Raw genomic sequence first — 20080 nt, forward strand, 5'->3', positions numbered from 1 at the left:
TATATATATATATATATATATATATATTTATATATATATATATATTTATATATATATATATATACGCGTGAAACTCTGAGTAACAATTGCAACTACTAGTGTTCCACTAGTCTCAACTTGGCTAACCTGTGTGCGTGTGTGTGTATTGCTGCCCGCTAACGGTGACATTGGTGGTGTTCATGCGCCAGGGGTTGCACCACGTGACCATAGGTATTACGTTAAAACAAAGTGCTTGAAATTGCCATAGTACTTTCCTGAAAGTCTCGGTCGTCAACATTCATGCCAGCCCTAGAGGAGGGTTGAAATAGACAATAAATGTCTCATTGTCTCGTATACATTTAGAGTGGAAGTAAAATTCTTGTTAACATTTGAGTATATATATAGATGGCCATTTTCTAAATTTTATAGCATATTTGGCGGGGAATACTGATGACGTTTGAACTCGGAGTGAAAGCGACGTAACTTCGTCACATCATAACATGAGTTGTTCCGTGTCTATACAACTGTACTAAGTTGCTGCTGAACCGATAGCTCTTAAATCAGATATTGTCCTCTCACTTCACACCTCAGCTATCCTCATCGAGGGCCGCGTGACCCATAAAGCTGCAATGATCTTCCGCCAATCAGTTATATGTCCAAGTCTATCTCCCTTGCATCATTATTGCATCATTTTGGGGCGTCCTAAACCGGTGTGAAGTTAGATACTTATTCCCCGTTCCTCGTTCGATATTCGCGAATGAGTAACTGAGCTACCTATTCGGTTACGTATTCGACAATGGTATCGACGTAGCACCTCTGGCAAGACAAAAGCTTTCTTACAAGATGTTCAACATTTGGTCGTGGAAAGAGGTTTATCTATGGCCCATGGGTCATATGAACTCTAATGACTATGTAGAAGGGTACCATAATGCATCTTGCCCGGTCCAAATAGTTCTTGACCAACTAAAATGACCAGTACTTCATCAGTTCTTAAATTAATGTAAAAAATATACTTTAGGCCCTAATCAAGACTAGCACGCCTTGGACCACCTTACCAATGGGTCAGATGAATTCTTAACACATTGTAGAAGGATACAATTATACGGCTTTAATCAAGACCAGCACGCCTTGGACCACCCAATCAATGGGTCATATGAATTCTATTGACATTGTTGAGGGGTACCATTATGCGTCTAACCCGGTCCAAAGAGTGCTTCACTAATACAAATGACTAATGCACAATCATTATCCAGTAGATTCATCAATATTTTCTTTTTTGAAGTTTTACTCTTTGTGTGTACCAGGGTGGTAATACAAAACAAAAGCAACACCTTTGGCGCGCAAGATTAATGCTAATTGGTGCTTTACGATCATCAGCATACGAAGTTTCCTTCCCACCCAGGAGAAACACACGCGCACTCTCTTAAAATGATAGACTGAAGAATTCAGTCTTCTGTGAGACTGAAATTTTTTTCAGTGTTATACACTGAGCTTAGACTGAGAAACACCTACTTAGACTATATTATCAGTTACACCGTTCAGTCGCTGTTTTGGACTGACTGTATTAACCAATCAGCTAATCACATGTGGCATGGCATCTTACCATTTTCAGTCTCTGTATTCCACTGAAAAATGTATCCAATCAGAGAATAGAAATGCACCTACGTCATCCGAAAAATTGCAACTACGCCGCACAGAAATAAGTGACAACGAGCGCTACCATTTGTGTACATATATACTACTATATTCTTCGCTTAGCCAGGTACTCGCTGTACTGTACGTACGCACGCCGTACACACAGCTAGGCATGAACGAGACAGACGACCGTATGTCTAAGCTAGAGTAAAGGTTATAAATTAGCAATGGCTGAGTCTTTAAGAACTTTTCTTACAAATAAAGGTTTCCACGAAGAAGTGATAACAGTGTTCGAGGGTATGTATGTATGTTTTTTGTTGTTTTCCAATTAATACAGAATAAAAGCTTGGCAGTTCGTAACGTTGGTTTTTCTAGGCTTGTGCGCGAGGTAGGCCTAGCTAGGCTGTACTATAGCAAATAGGGCCTAGCCTAGGCTATTGTTATAATTGGTGGGGCCTATTTACACGATCGTCGGGCGAATAAGCACGCCGGTCCTGCATATGTACCCGATCGTCGGGCAAATCAGCCCGCCTGTCCTGCATATGTACCCGATCGTCGGGCGAATATGCACGCTTGTCCTGCAATATGTACTCGATCGTCCCAAAATGAATCTAGCCTAGGCCTAGGCTAGGTTAACCTCATAACAAATACTTGAACATAATAATGCTCAAGAAATTGCAAAACACAGTACTATTATGCATAGATTGTAAGCACCCTTAATTATTTGCAAAATGTAGTTACTGCTACAGCCATTACAGCATGAAGCTATCACGGTACCAGATCGTCGGGCAAATTATCCCGCATGTCCTGCATATGTACTCAATCGTCGGGCGAATAAGCACGCTTGTCAGGACTGCAATATGTACTCGATCGTCCCAAATGAATCTAGGCTAGGTTAACCTCATTACAAATACTTGAACATAATAATGCTCAAGAAATTGCAAAACACAGTACTATTATGCATAGGCCTAGATTGTAAGCACCCTTAATTATTTGAAAAAATGTTGTGACTGCTACAGCCATTATAGCATGAAGCTATCACGGTACCAGATAGTCAGGCAAATTAGCCCGCCTGTCCTGCATATGTACCCAATCGTCGGGCGAATAAGCACGCTTGTCAGGACTGCAATATGTACTCGATCGTCCCAAATGAATCTAGGCTAGGTTAACCTCATAACAAATACTTGAACATAATAATGCTCAAGAAATTGCAAAACACAGTACTATTATGCGTAGATTGTAAGCACCCTTAATTATTTGCAAAATGTAGTTACTGCTACAGCCATAACAGCATGAAGCTATCACGGTACCAGATCATCGGGCAAATTAGCCCGCCTGTCCTGCATATGTACTCAATCGTCCCAAATGAATCTAGGCTAGGTTAACCTCATTACAAATACTTGAACATAATAATGCTCAAGAAATTGCAAAACAGTACTATTATGCATAGATTGTAAGCACCTAATTATTTGAAAATGTAGTTACTGCTACAGCCGTTACAGCATGAAGCTAACACGATTCTGTTAAACCATTACCATTGTATTTAAATCATGTGGAAACTGGAAAAGAATTGGTATGCTTTTGTTATTTTATAAAACATATAGTGGGCCATCAGTCTTTATTATAAGATTTTACACTAATATTACCATTCACTAATCTTATGAAATCAGTTTCTTTTACAAGCAGATAGACATATTAGTGAAATCAGTAGGCTAAAATGTAAATCATATTCCTTGTTCACTGGTTTTCTATGCTGATGTAATGGAATCAGGAGATGTCATGAACAATTTATCCTTAAAAAGAGAAATTTCTGAAAACAACTAACAAAAAACCTTGCTTGGTAACCATGTACCTGCCAAAATCAACATGATAACCCATAAATGTTAGGTTGAATTTGAATCCACCTTCACATAACACATCTCACCCGCCATGGATGACATATTGCTGCCTATCGTGAATTGATGTATCTCCTTCGTACAATGCCAGTCATGTTCTTGTTTCTCCATTCTCTCCCAAATATTAGTCTAGTCCACATCGAACTCTACCTCTCAACATATCTTTTTTTAAGAATGTTTTGATTTATATCATATTGCTTGTCCTTTATCACGTTTATTTTTATCTTCACCAAACAGGAGGGCACAGATATTGAGAGCGCAGCACAGGGCAGACAAGGACAATATTGGCAGCCTTTCATCCTATCTCTCGGGCCAGCATTGAACCCCAAACAATTCTTCATTGTGGCAGATAAACTGGCCATTCCAGCAGGGACAGAGGCATAGAACATACATTTAACATAGACTATGCTCCCCCTCTACAACACTAGTTTTGTGAGTTCCATGCTGAAGTGAAGTCTCTCGTCCGAATCCTTGCCACATCTATAAGGGCAGCCAGCATGGAGTAACTTCAAGGAGTGAATGTTACTTTTTTATTGCTCTGTAGTCCGGAACCACGTGTGTCAGCATGGAGTAGCTTTAAAAGGGTGTGAAGACTCGCGCAAAAAGAACGTCTAATGCCGGTAATCTGACCTAGTTTCGAATGAGGTGTAACAGAAGTGTTAGACACTGCCATCGATCCCAGAAAATACAAACACAGCTTGCTACCGTCGGTAATTAGACACTAGTGTACAGTCAGTACATACAGCTGCGGTCAATACCCACATGACAGTGTATAAATGATACAGCGATGAACATCTCAGGTCCAGCTAAAGATATCAAGGTATCACGTTTCATTACTGTCTGTCTTTTTTAGCGACACGAACAAACATCACTTGCAAGTAACAGAAAGTTAACTTTTTCAGATGCCTGCATGCTGTTTGGGACAAGTTTTCAATACCTTTAAGGTGTAAAGTCGTGTGGGGGAGAGGGGTTAAGGAGTAACTAACACATACCCTAAAACGTTAAATTGATAACCCAGAGTTTACCAACAGTTTTATATAAAAAGGGAGGGCTCCAGAAATAAATATTTAATTGATTTTTGGTTTTTAAAAATGTTTTTTAATGATACTGATCTAATTATGAATGTAATTAAACAAACACCTAGTTGCCAAAAAACTTTGTTGTATGATTTTTCGAGCATGTTATTTTAATGTTTACTTTAATATTCCCACATTTCACTGCACTCACTATGTTGAAGGTTTATTTAATTAAGCAATTAATTAAGCTAATATTATTTATTGTGCACAATATTCCATAATTTGTTCCATGAAAAGCAAGTAACCTGATTATTATAAAGTCAGTAACTGTAGAAAATTCCATTTGAGAATATCCTTTCCTCATTATTCCCCCCCCAATTTTTTTTTTTAATTTGAGTGATTGTAATGAGTCAAAACTGTTTCAATTTTTTAGTCGACTCTCGAGTGACATTTCTTTTTCAGCTAGAGGCCGACATTAAATGATTCACGTCAGATAATTTATAAAACTTCAAAATTTGATTGAAATCCCAATCACAATCACTATATGATTACTATCAGAAAGTTAAGAAATAATTGAGGGTGGTATAATAGTCACATGTACTGTTTTTGCATACAAATTTGCTTTATATGAATGCCATATCATGAAATCGTGAATGCAGTATATAATAATTCATGTTTATCTAATAGCCATTATGAAGTTAGTGCCATTCTGTCAACTGCTTGTAATATTTTGTTTTGTGTGTGCTGGATAATGACTTTCAGCAATCGCCAATCTATATCATTGAAACACAAAGTACTAAATGTTGACCGCACTGATATATAGTTTAACCATTCATAATATTTTATAAATAACCTGCTGAAAATTTGTCATATGTTTTCCCCATTTTGAAATCATTCTAAGAAATTGTTGCTACTATACATTAATGATTCACAACTGGAAAAAAGGCAATGTACCAGATCAATTGTACTATCGTCGTGTTTCCATCCTATCCCTTTGTAAAGGCAGGATCGTATAGTTACTATATCCTTTACAGTGGAAAATTTAAAGTTCAGTGAGATCGAGAGATGGGATCAGCTGGGTATATAACGACGAATTTACAGCTGTGTTGTCAATGAATTCCAGGGTATTACCACCTGGCGGTGACATACAAAGAATTTAAAGTGCTTTCTGTTGCAGTGGTGTTGCCAAACATTTGAATCTTGGTTGGTGATATGTCTATTTGTGAATTCCCTCTCGGGGGAGGGGTTCCCCAGGCCACCCATTGGCGACACCACTGATCTGTTCTCAGCTCACCTAATCCTTTTCAAAAAAAAATTAAAGAACATTTTAGATGGCCAAATTCAAGCAGAAATTTGACAGATTAATATTGAACTGAAAATATGTCACTGTTATGTAAAGTATCTTTATAATTTGAACGTTTGTTGGAAAGATAACATGTTTTGTTGAACATCCCTCAGAATATTGTAGTTTTTTTTTTAATATGATAACGAAAATTAAATAAGAATATATAAGTGGGTTAGTGGAAATAAAATTACTGTTCGGTGGATATTGACAATTATATTTCTTGATGGAATACCATTTTTAATGTACTTTGTGTGTGACTGTCACAACGATTTTCTGGTCTTTATAGCCTAACATGATTTGATGTGAAAGCGAAGTCACTCCATGAAGTAGCACCTTTCAGTAAATTCCCCTGCATTAACAGATCATTGAATGTTGTCTTTGATGACCTTAAATGCAACTATATTGAAGAATTCCAGCACTTAGCCAACACGGAGGATCAATAGAAAAGCTTGTTCAAACCAGAATTTGCAGTTTATGAGATTGACAGTATAGCTGTGATGTGTAATAATCCAGTCTAAAGGACCGACTGTTCAGTCTGATATCAGTCTAATAGACTGAAAGTATTCAATCTTATTAAGACTGGTGCTGCAATAAATCAGTCTAAACTGCTGACTGTTCAGTCTAAAGTGGTTTGATTTTCAGTCTATTAGACTGAAGAGTATTCAGTCTAATTAAGACTGACCTTCAGTCTTTACATTTCAGACTGGAATTCAGTCTAAGTAGTCTGATCCCTTATCCCATCCATCGTTAGACTGAAATTTCAGTCGATTAGACTGAAATTTCAGTCTCTCATTTTAAGAGAGCACTCTTTTTTTTGGGGGGGGGGGGGGGGGCGTGCACGCACCTTAGCGCAACTCCATTTCTCAGAATGAAGTGATTAATGAAGACTGGCAACGCAATGAAAACCGTTTTTTTATTATTCGTTCATAGAACTTAATTTCATTTCTTTTATTCGTTTCACACGTCACAGATTTACAGATTGAAAGAACAGAGAAGTTTTCTTGCCTCGCTCCATGAAAGTGTTTGTGAACGCTGTTACCCCCCCCCCCCCCCCTTCGTAGGTTCTGAAAGATTCCACTGCTACATTCTATATAGAGCTGACTAAGGCAATCAGTCATCTCGGGTCAAGCGGAGATAAACATACTTTAATAGTATATTTAGCAAAACAGTCTTCAAGTGAAATAGTTCTACCCAGACATGTTTTTTTATGCCGAAGTTCCTTTCTGATTTATTGATGATCTCCATTAGTCATAGTTGGTAATGAATCAATCCAAGTTACCCAATGTACTGCCATTCTATGCATTTTTCAGTTTATCGTTGGAGTTTCTGTTGAAGTGTATAGAAGGCAGATCCACCATAAGAAGTTTCACTGGGTTTATTCCAACCAAACATAGACCAGAGTTAGTGTGAGTTTTTAGCAAATTTCCTTTTATTCAGTTTTACCTAAATATTAATTATAACTTCCATAATCTAGCTACACACATTTTACTAAATACACAAGATATATTCAATCCATTAACAAAAGTGCCAGATTTTAGGCCAATTTCGCGTTTAGTCAAAATTACACTTTTTTAATCACTTACAATTGTATTTAATGTATTAATTCTTCCGTTAATATAAATTAGGCTATATGCTGAGTCAATTATGGAAATATAGAAGTCAGGAGATATGTAACATGCTTAATATCCACCCCTCCCCCCCCCCCCCCACCCTCCTCATTTATTCTCTAGTTGGATTGAGATGTACTTGTAGAAGAGAAATTTTCATGCAAACATTACTTTAATTTGGTACAATTGATACATTTTACCAATCTATGTGCAAAGATGTTCCATATCACTATATTACTCAATACTTCATAAGATAAATGTGAAGGAGCGGAATAAAGGACCATGCGTTCTGATTGTGATTGAATAATTCATTCAGGATGTTTCCTAGAAGTTTTCTCTCGTTAAAGAGCGCTTGACCATTAGGCTCGAACTAATTGATACCTATGTACGAACTGACTGCCTACCTTGTCCATGGAATTACCTTTAAAAGACCGAGAGTTCATATTTATCATAGCGTGATTGCTCCCTTGTGTCGAACCATTAACATTCTTAAGTGACAGATAAATGAAAGAAACTGCAGCATGTTGAAATTTTAACTGCATTTTCGCATTTGTATTCCCAAATGAATTAAATATCGGAAATAGTCACAATTTTATTCGTTCCTTGTTTGAACGTTACTGCATGTGCCATTAATGTATGGTAGGCCTACGGGATTGTTCATTACTTTGATTGTTTGTCCGGCTGTAAGCTTCAGTTGAGCTTTTATGACAGTGCATGCCTGCTACAAGCCTGCCACAAGCCTGCCACAAGCCTGCCACAAGCCTGTTACAAGCCTGCTACAAGCCTGTTACAGCCTTGCTTTAGCCCTGGAAAGATACTGTCGCTTTATGCCACTGTGTTCAAATAACTCCCACATTGCAATTTTCCTCTTTGATTAGGCCTGAAATTTCGTAAGTGATTTGCGCAAGTTAAAGTGTTATAAATGCTGACATATCAATGAATTCGGAAGTCATTTAAAGGTAACGTTCTAAAATTGTAAAAGCTTTCCTACAGTGTCTCACCCCCCAATCTTGGTAAAACTGACGATAGTTGTAAAATTTGAGTGCGACAATCGGAATTTTCCGACTGTCGTACTCTAAGTTTCATATATTCTTGTAATTTGTGAGCGACCTAAAATTTTCGGTCAAAATTGACCTTTAATCAGTCATATTTACCACGTTTTCCTTGTCACATTGAGAAATTGTATCTCGTGATTCTTATACTCCACCATACAAAACTTCGTACGATTTTGAATACTGTAAAAAAAATCCTTAATAGAACTACTGTACATCGTATACAGTTAAAACGCTCAATGATAATCTACGGAAGTTTAAAAGTGCCATCAACATAAGAAACACTTTGCCATATAAGGTGAAATTTTTCAGTAAATTGTGTAGAGTACAAGATAAAATCTTATCAAAAACAGAAAAATGTTGGATTGCTCAGTTGCTTTAATTGAGCAATTGAAAAGTTTTCTGCAAAATGTTTAATTGACAACTTACCTTATCTCGTCAAATGGACATTTTTTGGCAAAATGTTCAATTGTTCACTTCATTCCAACTGAGCAATTGAAATATTTTTTGGGCAAAATGTTTAATTGACAACTTATCGTATCTCGTCAACTCAACATTTTTCTGCAAAATTTTGAATTGTTCACTTCATTCCAAATGCTCTAAATCCAAATCCTTTTTTCATGTGAGTGATAAATAGTCTCACCCCTCCCCTCCCCCACCCCCAAGAAAATAATATTAAGCGCGCTAGGAAAAAGCACTGTATTTTGGGGTAATTTCACTATGTCATCGAATATAATTTGTTGAAAATTTGTTGTTTTCCTCTTTGTTACATTAACATAGCTTTTGTAGTAAGTAGTCTATGTAGCCTATCAAGCAGATAACTCAGTTACTTACTCGCTTAACCAGAGTGATTAATAACTTTGTGAAGTGAGGGCAAGTGGTAACAACAGTACCGAAAAAAAGTTCGGAACAAAAGTGCAGTCGCGAAAGATAGGGTGCCTGACTGACAGTGACCGTATCGTTGGCGAGAAGTGCTGGGGGGGGGGGGGGGGTTACAAGGCAGCAGTCGGAATTTTCCGGCTCCAAAACCCATCCAGTTGGAATTTCAGCCACTACAATCCCCCCCTCCCCAATCATCTGGACTTAGCCACGTCCCTGCATGCAGCCATAAATAAGAATTCATATGACCCAACGGTTCAGTGGTCCAAGGCGTGCTAGCCTTGATATGTGCCTAAAGATTTTTGCAGGTCCATTTACATACATTAACGTATTGATGATTTAGTGGTCAGTTTAATTGGTCAAGAACTCTTTGGACCGGGCAAGGCGCATTATGGTACTCTTCTACAATGTCCTTAGAGTTCATGTTAACCATCGGTTTGGTGACCCAAGGCGTGCTGCATGGATTAGGGCCCAAAGCTTTTTCGTGGTCACTTTTCAGTCATTAAAAAAAGTAATGATTTAATGGTCATTTAAATTGGTCAAGCACGCTTTGGACCAGGCAAGACGCATTATGGTACCCTTCTACAATGTCCTAAGAGTTCATGTTAACCATCGGTTTGGTGATCCAAGGCGTGCTGCATGGATTAGGGCCCAAGGCTTTTTTTGTGGTCCCGTTACACTCATTAAAGAAGTAATTATGTAGTGGTCATTTGAATTGGTCAAGCACGCTTTGGACCGGGCAAGACGCATTATGGTACCCTTCTACAATGTCCTAAGAGTTCATGTTAACCATCGGTTTGGTGGTCCAAGGCGTGCTGCATGGATTAGGGCCCAAAGCTTTTTCGTGGTCCTGTTTCACTGATTGAAAAGGTAATGATTTAGTGGTCATTTAAATTGGTCAAGCACTCTTTGGACCGGGCAAGACGCATTGTGGTACTCTTCTATAATGTCCTTGGAGTTCATGTTAACCATCGGTTTGGTGGTCCAAGGCGTGCTGCATGGATTAGGGCCCAAAGCTTTTCGTGGTCCCGTTTCACTGATTGAAAAGGTAATGATTTAGTGGTCATTTAAATTGGTCAAGCACGCTTTGGACCGGGCAAGACGCATTATGGTACCCTTCTACAATGTCCTTAGAGTTCATGTTATCCATCGGTTTGGTGATCCAAGGGGTGCTGCATGGATTAGGGCCCAAAGCTTTTTCGTGGTCCCTTTTCAGTCATTAAAAGAGTAATGATTTAATGGTCATTTAAATTGGTCAAACACGCTTTGGACCGGGCAAGACGCATTATGGTATCCTTCTACAATGTCCTTAGAGTTCATGTTAACCATCGGTTTGGTGATCCAAGGCGTGCTGGTTTTGATTAGGGCCCAAATGTTTTTATTTCAGTTCCTGTTACATTTATGTAACAAATTGTTGATTTAGTGGTCATTTTAATTGGTCAAACACGCTTTGGACCGGTCAAGACGCATTATGGTATCCTTCTACAATGCGTTAAGAATTCCTATGACCCATTGGTTAGGTGGTCCAAGGCGTGCTAGTCTTGATTAGGGCCTAGAGTGATTTTTTTCAGGTCCCGTTACATTAATTTAGAAACTGGTGAAGTACTGGTCATATTAGTTGGTCAAGAACTATTCGGACCGGAAAAGATGCATCATGGTATCCTTTTAAATATTCATTAGAGTATATGACCCATAGATAAACCTCTTACCACGACCAAATGTTGAATATCTTGTAAGAAAGCTTACGTCATGCCAGAAGTGTTACGTCGATACCATTGTCGAATACGTAACAGAATCGGTAGCAGTTACTCATTCGCGAATGTCGAACGAGGAACGGGGAAGTATCTAACTTCACACCGGTGCGTCCTAACCTTCTCTACCCTTTGGGTGTCCAGGTGAACACTATTCTAAAATTAAGAATTGCAGTGGACCCTGCAGCGCTGCGATTAGTTAACAGTGTTGCATCAAGTCATACAAGATCGTATGAGATCATACAAAATACTATTTGACTCGACCTCCCGAGTTATAAGTACCTCGTAACAACCTGGAACTGTAATCATATAAACAGACAACAGGAAACATGAAACAGGAAACAGCAATGAGGTAAAACTCACCATCATAGCTAACTACTGATCGTTAAATATCCCAGATATCAAGTATAATGGTCACCCATGTTTAAACTTCAACACGCATTTTACTGCCAACTTCAAAACATTTCCCCTCAATATACGACATATGATTATCAAATTAAAATCTCCGCAATGTCTAGATATAATTTGATGTGGGGTGGGCATGAGGTTAGGGTTTTCCATGTGGATCAGCAGTTTGAGGAAGGAGATGTACAACCACTGGAAAAGTTACACTTTTAGAATGTTAATTTTAAGCATGCTAAAAGTGGTAGCTATATAAATCGATGAACTATAAGCTAACACAGAGTTAACTTTTTAAGAGCAGAATATGTTTGCACATTTCGCGTTCCATAATTAATCGAAACCCTCATCTTCGATTGTAGGAATTGCATATTTTGTTACGTGATTTTCGCCGTCTTATGTGGCTCGCGTATGAATATAACAATTAAGATCCCATGCTCTAATTGCACTTACACACGCTCAAATTATGAACGTATATTCGCACACTTGAACAGATACAACGCAGTTAACTTGATTATTTCATTAAGAACCGTAGTCATTTTTGGATTTTGCCCTCCATTTCCATTACTGTGTTTCAATACGCTATGATGGTTACTTTTGTGTAGCTACTACGGTTTTGTGCGAAGAATGATTAACTGTAACGCAGCACGGGTCAACCATTCTATTAAAGGGATTGAAGACTCGCTCACAAAGAAACGTCTGATGACGGTAATCTGACCGTGTTTCGAATGAGGTGTAACAGAAGTGTTAGACACCACTATGGATCCCAGAAAATACACACACAGCTTGCTACCGTCGGTAATTAGACACTAGTGTACAGTCAATACATGCAGCTACGGTCAATACCTACAACACAGTGTACATAGCTGCGGAAAGTTAACTTTTCAGAGGGCGGCACGCGGTTTGGGGCGAGTCTTCAATGCCTTTAAGTGTTAATTAAAATTCCTTAATACCTTGTAATTCATCAGTAAGTAAGTGTTTGTAACATCTGATTGGCTGTAACGACACAGCGCTGACACATTTATGCTACGGAGGTGCCAACTGATCTATAAATATTCGGGACCTCCTGGAGCGCTAGGTGTACTTGCCAAAAAGCGAAACTATATGATAACGGTCTTTTGTATATATTGCAGTTTTGACAGGTCATATTCGATACGATTGCGTCTGGCACGTATTCACCTACTATACTACTTTGGCATTAGAAGCGTTGTTAGGTAGCTACACACTACGCACGCCAAACAATTGTTACTACAGTAACGTTACGGTTTCCGTTACCTAAATTGAACAGGTGCTTAATGCCTGAGTTCCTGTTGAAGAGAACAGTTGCAACCAAAAATATGAACATGATATGCAGGTGCGTATCCAGGGGGGGCGTTGGGGGCGCGCGCCCCCCGGGTAAGAAAAAGAGGAGAGAAAAAAAAAAAAAAAAAAGGAAAAAAGAGGGGAAAAAAGAAGAGGAGGAGAGGAAGGAAGAGAAAAGAAAAAGAAGAAAGAGAGAAAAAGGAGAAAAAGAGGGAGTAAAAGAAAAACGCGAAGACACCGGGAAGAGAAAGAGGAACAGTGACATCATTACAGCGCTGAAGGGTAGCCAGTGACGGATCAATGATTTCGTAAAAGTTTGACTCACCCTACCCCTTACACCGACAACTCCATTTTTTGACGTTTCCATTTTCCTCTCTCACTAATGATCTATATATATACTATATATGGTCTATCATAACGCGTGTGTAGAATTGTGCTAACAAACCAACTGTGGCTGGTCTCGAACTCGATCGTGTCGTTGGGGAACATGACGATTTTTGGGATGGGGGCGACCGCCCGCCCCCCCCCCCATTCAGCATTGTTTTAAATGATATCGCTAAGTAATTTCAAAAAAGAAAGTGCTTAGATGCAACTTACAAGGCCTGGGAAGTGTCATTTCCAGCGATCTGGGAGACATTTTCGGCCAAAATTTGCTTGTACGCTTCGCGCTAACAAATGGTCCTGTGTAGTGCCATTTCCAGCGATCTGGGAGGCATTTTCGGCCAAAATTTTCTTGTACGCTTCGCGCCAACCTGTGGTGGCGCTACGCTGAGATAATTTGCCTACAGGCTTCGCCCTCCCTTGGCAAATTCCTCGCTACGCGCCTGTTCGAATTTGTGACGCAAACAGCAGATATCACATCATATCAGTGAGCATGAAAATGGCGTTCCAGGATGAAAAGCCTCAAAACTGTCCGACTTGCCTAAAAAATCAACCCAAAATTTCCGCGCGCTTCGCGCGCGTTCAACGTGTTAATGTCAATATCATATAAGCAAGCATCGGTTAATACATCGCATGCCATCATGTACCGTACGGTCCGTTCAAATTGCGCAGTATACCGCGGGATGCTAATGTAAACAACGACATGTCTCATGTAGATGTATAAAAAGCATGGAGGTCCAATTATGTCAAAACTCTCTTTTACATTAGTAATGGCGAATTAGGGGCTTCACCCCCGCCGCGCAGTGGCGGAGCGTCTATACGGTCAGGGGGGCGCATGCCCCCCCCCCCTGACGGACTCAAATGGACTGCTGGCGCCTTTTTCAGCTCTTTACCACTTTTTACTTATTCTAGATTATTGACTTTTTTATTGCGCTCTCATCTACTTATTGACATTTCTCACATTTTGTTGGTGTAATTTGGAGATGACACCTATTTATTCTTCGTTTATCTGCAAATTAGCCAGGCCCGGAAAAGGTCATTTCCGGCGATCTAGGGAGTATCTTTACTCAAAAATTTTCTGTACGCTACGCGCCAACCAGTGGTGGCGCTCCGCTTAGATATTGTTGAAAGCGCCCCTACAGACCATTCTCGCCCCTTCTGACCAATACCCCTAGCTCCGCCACTTCCGCCGCGTCTCCTACGCCTATGTGTATAGTGTTCGGTTTCGGAAATATCTGCTATTTTTTCATTTCCTTCAACCAAGTATTATAATAGCCGTTATAACAGGTTTTAATATTTCTACACCAATAAATTAACTGTGTCTGAATTTTCCAAAATTTCTGACCAACATTCTGCATCACACTTCCCTCTACTCGTGCAATTTTGACCAGTCTGTTAGGGGTTCAAGGAAGTTTTTCTATATTGGTTGTCCATAGATGAAATTTTGTACAACATTATGGGTCTGTTTTCAAGTGAGTTTATTCACGAGAAATGTGAATTTTCAAATTCTGAACAAATATGGGGCTTAAAACCTTGAAAAGTGGGGCTGACGGGTATTGTTGGCCGTGACGTAGAATCACCTACAAAAGCAAAGACCCACAGGAGATGCGATCAGGTCGAACATGATGTGTGCCGGGTTGACAATCTTCAAAAAGGTTATGGATGGAAAAAAAAAACTATTAGGAAATACTTGGTTCTCAGGCAAAAAGTGTACATCTGGTTGGTCATTTCAAGCCCGAGAAGTGCCGTTTCCGGTGATCTGGGGGGTATCAAAATAAGAAATTTTCTTGTACGCTGCGCGCCAACCGATGGTGGCGCTCCGCTTAGATAGTAATTCGCGCCCCCCGGGTTTGAAAATCCTGGATACGCGCCTGATATGCGCCGGAACATGAGAGCGCCAAAAGCGTGGAGCCTCAAAGCGGGCGTCTGGGGGTCTTCCCCAGGAAAATTGTGAAATTTAACACTATTAGATGCAATTTCCTGGCATCTGGCAATCAAGAAAAGTACACAAAGAAACGTTTTCTTCATTGGATCGTGCATTACTATATGCAGTGTGACCACTCTGTAATTTCGGAATAAGTTTGCCAGTATACATATGATCACTTATCTGTCAAAATGGCCACCATCATGAAAAATCCGTGTGCATGCATGAGAATACATTCAAAATGAAAAGTTTCAGTCTAAATGGATGATATTATGACCATTAATTACACACTAGTAGGGAAGATATATTCGTTCGATGATGATCTGAATCGAACGATGGTTAAAAATGTAATGTTGCTAATGCGTACGCACATCTCTTCATTCGAATAACCAAACTTGGTTCTTTGTCAATTCTTAATTCGACGAAGTTATTTTCATAGTTTGTCACGAACGTGTCGTTCAACAAAGCAATGTGATTGACTTGTACTACAAGAAATGCAGGTACTACTGGATGGCACAGCTCGGAACAAGGCTGTCATCATTAATGTTCATGTAGTGTTCGCACTTGATACTGGAATTGCAATCGCGATTTTGCAGAGACGAAATAGTTCCGCGAAAATATCCTTATATGGTGCCAGGGAATACGTCTGCAGTAGCAACAGAGAAGGCTGATGTGTCTTTCCAATATCTCGTCCAAAACTGTTTTGTCCACCAATGTCATTTGGAGGGGGGGGGGGAATTGGGATGGGAAAACATTTGATTGGGGGGGGGGGGGGCTCCCGCCCCTGGCCCCGCTGTGCTCGGGGTATGATCCTCCCCATTGTCAAGATCACAATTGGATCCGGATCTGATCTGCATTAACTCCTTGACCTCGAGCACAGGATCTGATCCTGAGCAGGAGAGCAGATTCATATATATGTAATGTATAAAAGCACCCTTAGTGCAGAGCAATGAAAGAACAGGTTGGATAGGCCTTGCACAAGTATAATATCGCGTTGCCTTAACTTTCTTGTAAAACAGTTTTGGTTGCAAAATATAGGCCTACTGTTACTGTTGTCTCCCTTGATTAATTTTAGCAATTTTATGCAAATATACCCCCCCCCCCCCCAAAAAAGGAAAATGTTGTTGGTTTTTATGTGTGTTGTTTCAGTTACTTATTCTATCATTATCACCTTGTGAAAATTGACGTCTTCTGTGAGTTCATCCGGCGTTATCCAGTACCAATATATTTCATTGAAATATAGGTCCGGGGCCTCCCACAAAATGTTTGCTCCGGGCCTCCCACCAGCTTAATCCGGCCCTGCGTCTTACCATTATGTGACTGAAGGCCCGCATAGCCTATATGCGTAGTACCATTAGTATATATAGGACGAGTTGGGAGACCGACCGAACCGCGGGGACGCGTACCCGGTTCCAATTTTTAGGACCAGTCCCATCAATAATCCCAACCTCCCCCCTCCTCATCCCCCGCCCACCACCCCAAACAACAAGTGACATAGACCTATCTTTATAATTAATCTCATGCCGGAAAAAAATCTCGCATAATTAATCAACCTTAAATCTGAACAATTTAGTTCCTCTAACCAACTATATTATTAATTCACACGATACATACTGTAAAAATGATGCAGTGAGGTTTCTTAAAGAGTGACTCGGGACAAACAGATGAACATTTAACCGGCTCACTTTGCACATGCATGTTGGCTGGCTGTGTTCAAACAGAGATGTTTATTTATATAACACATGCACCCTGGTTCAATATACCGCACCCCTTTATAATCCCTCTAACGCTGTACGACCACGGGAATCGCGTATCTGCTGCCGCCACCTACTATCGAAAATTTCAAATCGGATGAATCTTAAAAGTATATTACCCTGTGTGACTGCCAAAACTGCCTGAACAATTACAGCATTCCAACAACGACGTCACTAAGGGGCAATTTTAAGCTTACTGATACCCTATATAGGCCTTACATCATAACTTGGCTTAGATGTAGGCCTACTTGCCTGCAAGTTCAATTATGGCTAGTTACCATATGTCCGAGGATTGTCTATGCATGCTTCAGCTTCTGTCGTTTCTAAACATTTCCAGTGGGCTACTTATATGCTGTCAGTGAGCATGCAACATGTATGACATCGCACCTGTTTGCTTCAAGTTCATTTTTGCAATACAATATGTGTCAATTTAAAATATTAATATCTCGACAACACAATGTCTTCAGTAAAAAATCATCTTTCTTCTGACCTATATATATCCTTTTATGTCTGAACTTCCATCGTGTTTCCGTATGTACTAACCCCTGTTAACGGAAGGGCAAAATGAAGATTAAAACAAATGAAACTTAAAAATCCTGCCAATTGCAACTGTGATGGAGTCCCAAACTGGTGAGCTTGTTGAATCAAAAATGAAAAAGAATTGGGTTGGCCTCCTGTCTGGACCTAGGCCCAACAGAAAAGGTTGGGTACACTTCAGGGGCTTCTCCTTAACAAATTGGCCAACGTTGGTGCCCACAGCCTACCTGAAATGACAAAGTTATTTCAAAACATTATTACCCAGTTTAAAATGTGTGGTTATGGATAAAATGGACAGATTTCGTTAAGTTTATAATTCTGTGGTACACTTTATAGTTGACAAAAATAACGTCTTTACATCACCGTCAATTTTGTGTATTAAAAACTATCCAACAATTGAATCATGAAGGATAATATAATAACCTTAACACCAAACACAACATGTGGTCATTACTTCTTGTATTGGACTAACGGGACCATACACTGTGTGTAGGCATTTGTAACGCTCTTAGGACATTCCCTTTTAGGGGTTACAAGTCCAATCAATCTTTTGGCATAAGTTTCTCTCTCTGCTGCATATAGGACCAACAACATCCATGTTGTAAGCAATCATTCCGATTTTACAACACAGTTGATAGATTAATTTTATTTTCTGTCCATATTAATTTTGTATTCCCTATGAATTAAATAGCGAAAGGAGTTAAATCTTTGTTGTATTATTAACTGGTAAAAGGCAACATTGTTAATTATTGATATTCCTTTAAGGCCCTGACTGGTTTTGTACATTATTACTCATTGCTGTCTGTACTGTGAATGAAGAAGTTACTCAACTTCACAAATAGTACCCCATCTTAAAGTAGATGAATCTTGTGTTTGCTTTGGAGGGTGTATCATTTGCTATGCATGTCCATACACTGTGTAGTAGGCATTTGTAACTCTCTCAGGATATTCCCTTTTAGGGGTTAGAAGGTCATGCAATCTTTTGGCGTTAGCTTCTTTCTCTGCTGCGTAGGATCATTAACATACCTGAATTGTAATCAATGATTCGGATATTCCAACACAGGTCAAAGTTTAATTGGATTTTCTGTCCATATTTGCATTCCCTTGTGAATTACATAGTGAAAGTGGTTAATCTTTGTTGTAGTACGGTAACTGGTAAAAGGCAAGTTTGTTTAATTTTAGTATTCCTTTAAGGCTCTGACTGGTTTTCTACAGTATTACCCATTGCTGTCTGTACTGTCAACGCTAAATCTTAAAGCCGTATAGGTTTGTTCTCCCGTATATTGCAGTTAAATTGATATATTGAACTTTGCTTAAAGTGACATACATATCTATTATCTGCTATTGCTATTCATGATAGTTATGATTGAATATTGCAATTGTTTGTCGTTCGAAGTTGATTGTTTCTATTATTATTTTGTAATTTTCTTTCAGGAAATATCCCCTTATTCCGAATTTCCCACCTGTGAATAAATATGTATCCAAAAACAACCTGGTAATTCTGCTGTCTCTGTTTCAGTTTGTGACGTTACATCTTGATACGTGAAATAACAAAAAATAATAAAGAAAAACGCTCATGAAGAAAAAACACAATTCCTGGACCTTAGCTGCATTAACTTCTGGCAAATTACTTGTAGGCCTAACATTAGGCATAGTCCTTACCTCCAAACAACTAGCCAATTTGCTAATGTGCATAGTACGTGTCAAGCCTAATGTTAAATGTTTCCGGTAACGTTTAAGAGCCTAACCAATCGACTGTTAGCAACGACGACCTGCGGCCAAGGCGACCTTCTAAATTCTATACAATTGGACGTTCTTTCAACATTTTTTTGATAAACTTACCTCCAAACAAATGAATACCATCACATCCCAAATCCGCTTTCTTCAAGCCACTGAGAAACTGACATGTTTTAAGATTAACAAGAGCCCAAGGGCATTATGGTTCCTTGCTTATAAGCCTATATTTGCAAGGGAGCAGAACTGTCTTAAACTTGTTATGTGATTTTTATCATAAATGTTCCCCTCGATGATGTGAAATCTGTCGTCAAAAATTGTTATGTGCTCCAATGCACACACACAATGTTATTGCTATAATAAGGTATCAAAACCAACCTTTGGCCCCCTTATAATTTGAGCACCGGGTGTCCGATTGAAGCGGGAGTTGGTTTCCTCTATAGAGCACAAAGAGCTCTTTCATATATCAAAATATTGACCAAATGTTTTTTGTTGCTCCGACGTATCTCCTAAAATGAGCATATTTTTGAAGATTTGGTCTTTGACCTTTTGACCTCAAGGACAGATGTAGTTTGACACGCTGATTCCAGAAAGCTACATAACAAGTATACGACCATCCTAACTGTAATTATTAAAAACACAACCTTGACCTCTGATAACTTCACACACGAAGGTCGCACAGGGGTAAACCTATGGACAATTTTGATCGTAAGGAAGGTACTTTGACATCCGATTATGGCCACGGAAATTCAAAAAACCAAAGAAACTAATATTGGTCACCGGAGGTCAACCTGAGGTCAAAGGTCACCAATATGCGGGTCGACTACTGGATTACAATAGCGTAACTCCCAACCTTGACGGACATTTTGTTCTCAAGTTATTGCAAAATA

The 20080-nt window shown here is 39.3% G+C and overlaps 1 protein-coding gene across 2 annotated transcripts in view; it reads left to right on the forward strand.

Annotated features, from left to right (window-relative positions):
- Nucleotides 1-20080, forward strand: part of LOC139966144 (aminopeptidase N-like) — a 51078-nt gene that overhangs the window by 989 nt on the left and 30009 nt on the right. The window lies entirely within an intron of this gene.

This window comes from Apostichopus japonicus, chromosome 4 (genome assembly GCF_037975245.1).
Source record: "Apostichopus japonicus isolate 1M-3 chromosome 4, ASM3797524v1, whole genome shotgun sequence".
NCBI lineage: Eukaryota > Metazoa > Echinodermata > Holothuroidea > Aspidochirotida > Stichopodidae > Apostichopus > Apostichopus japonicus.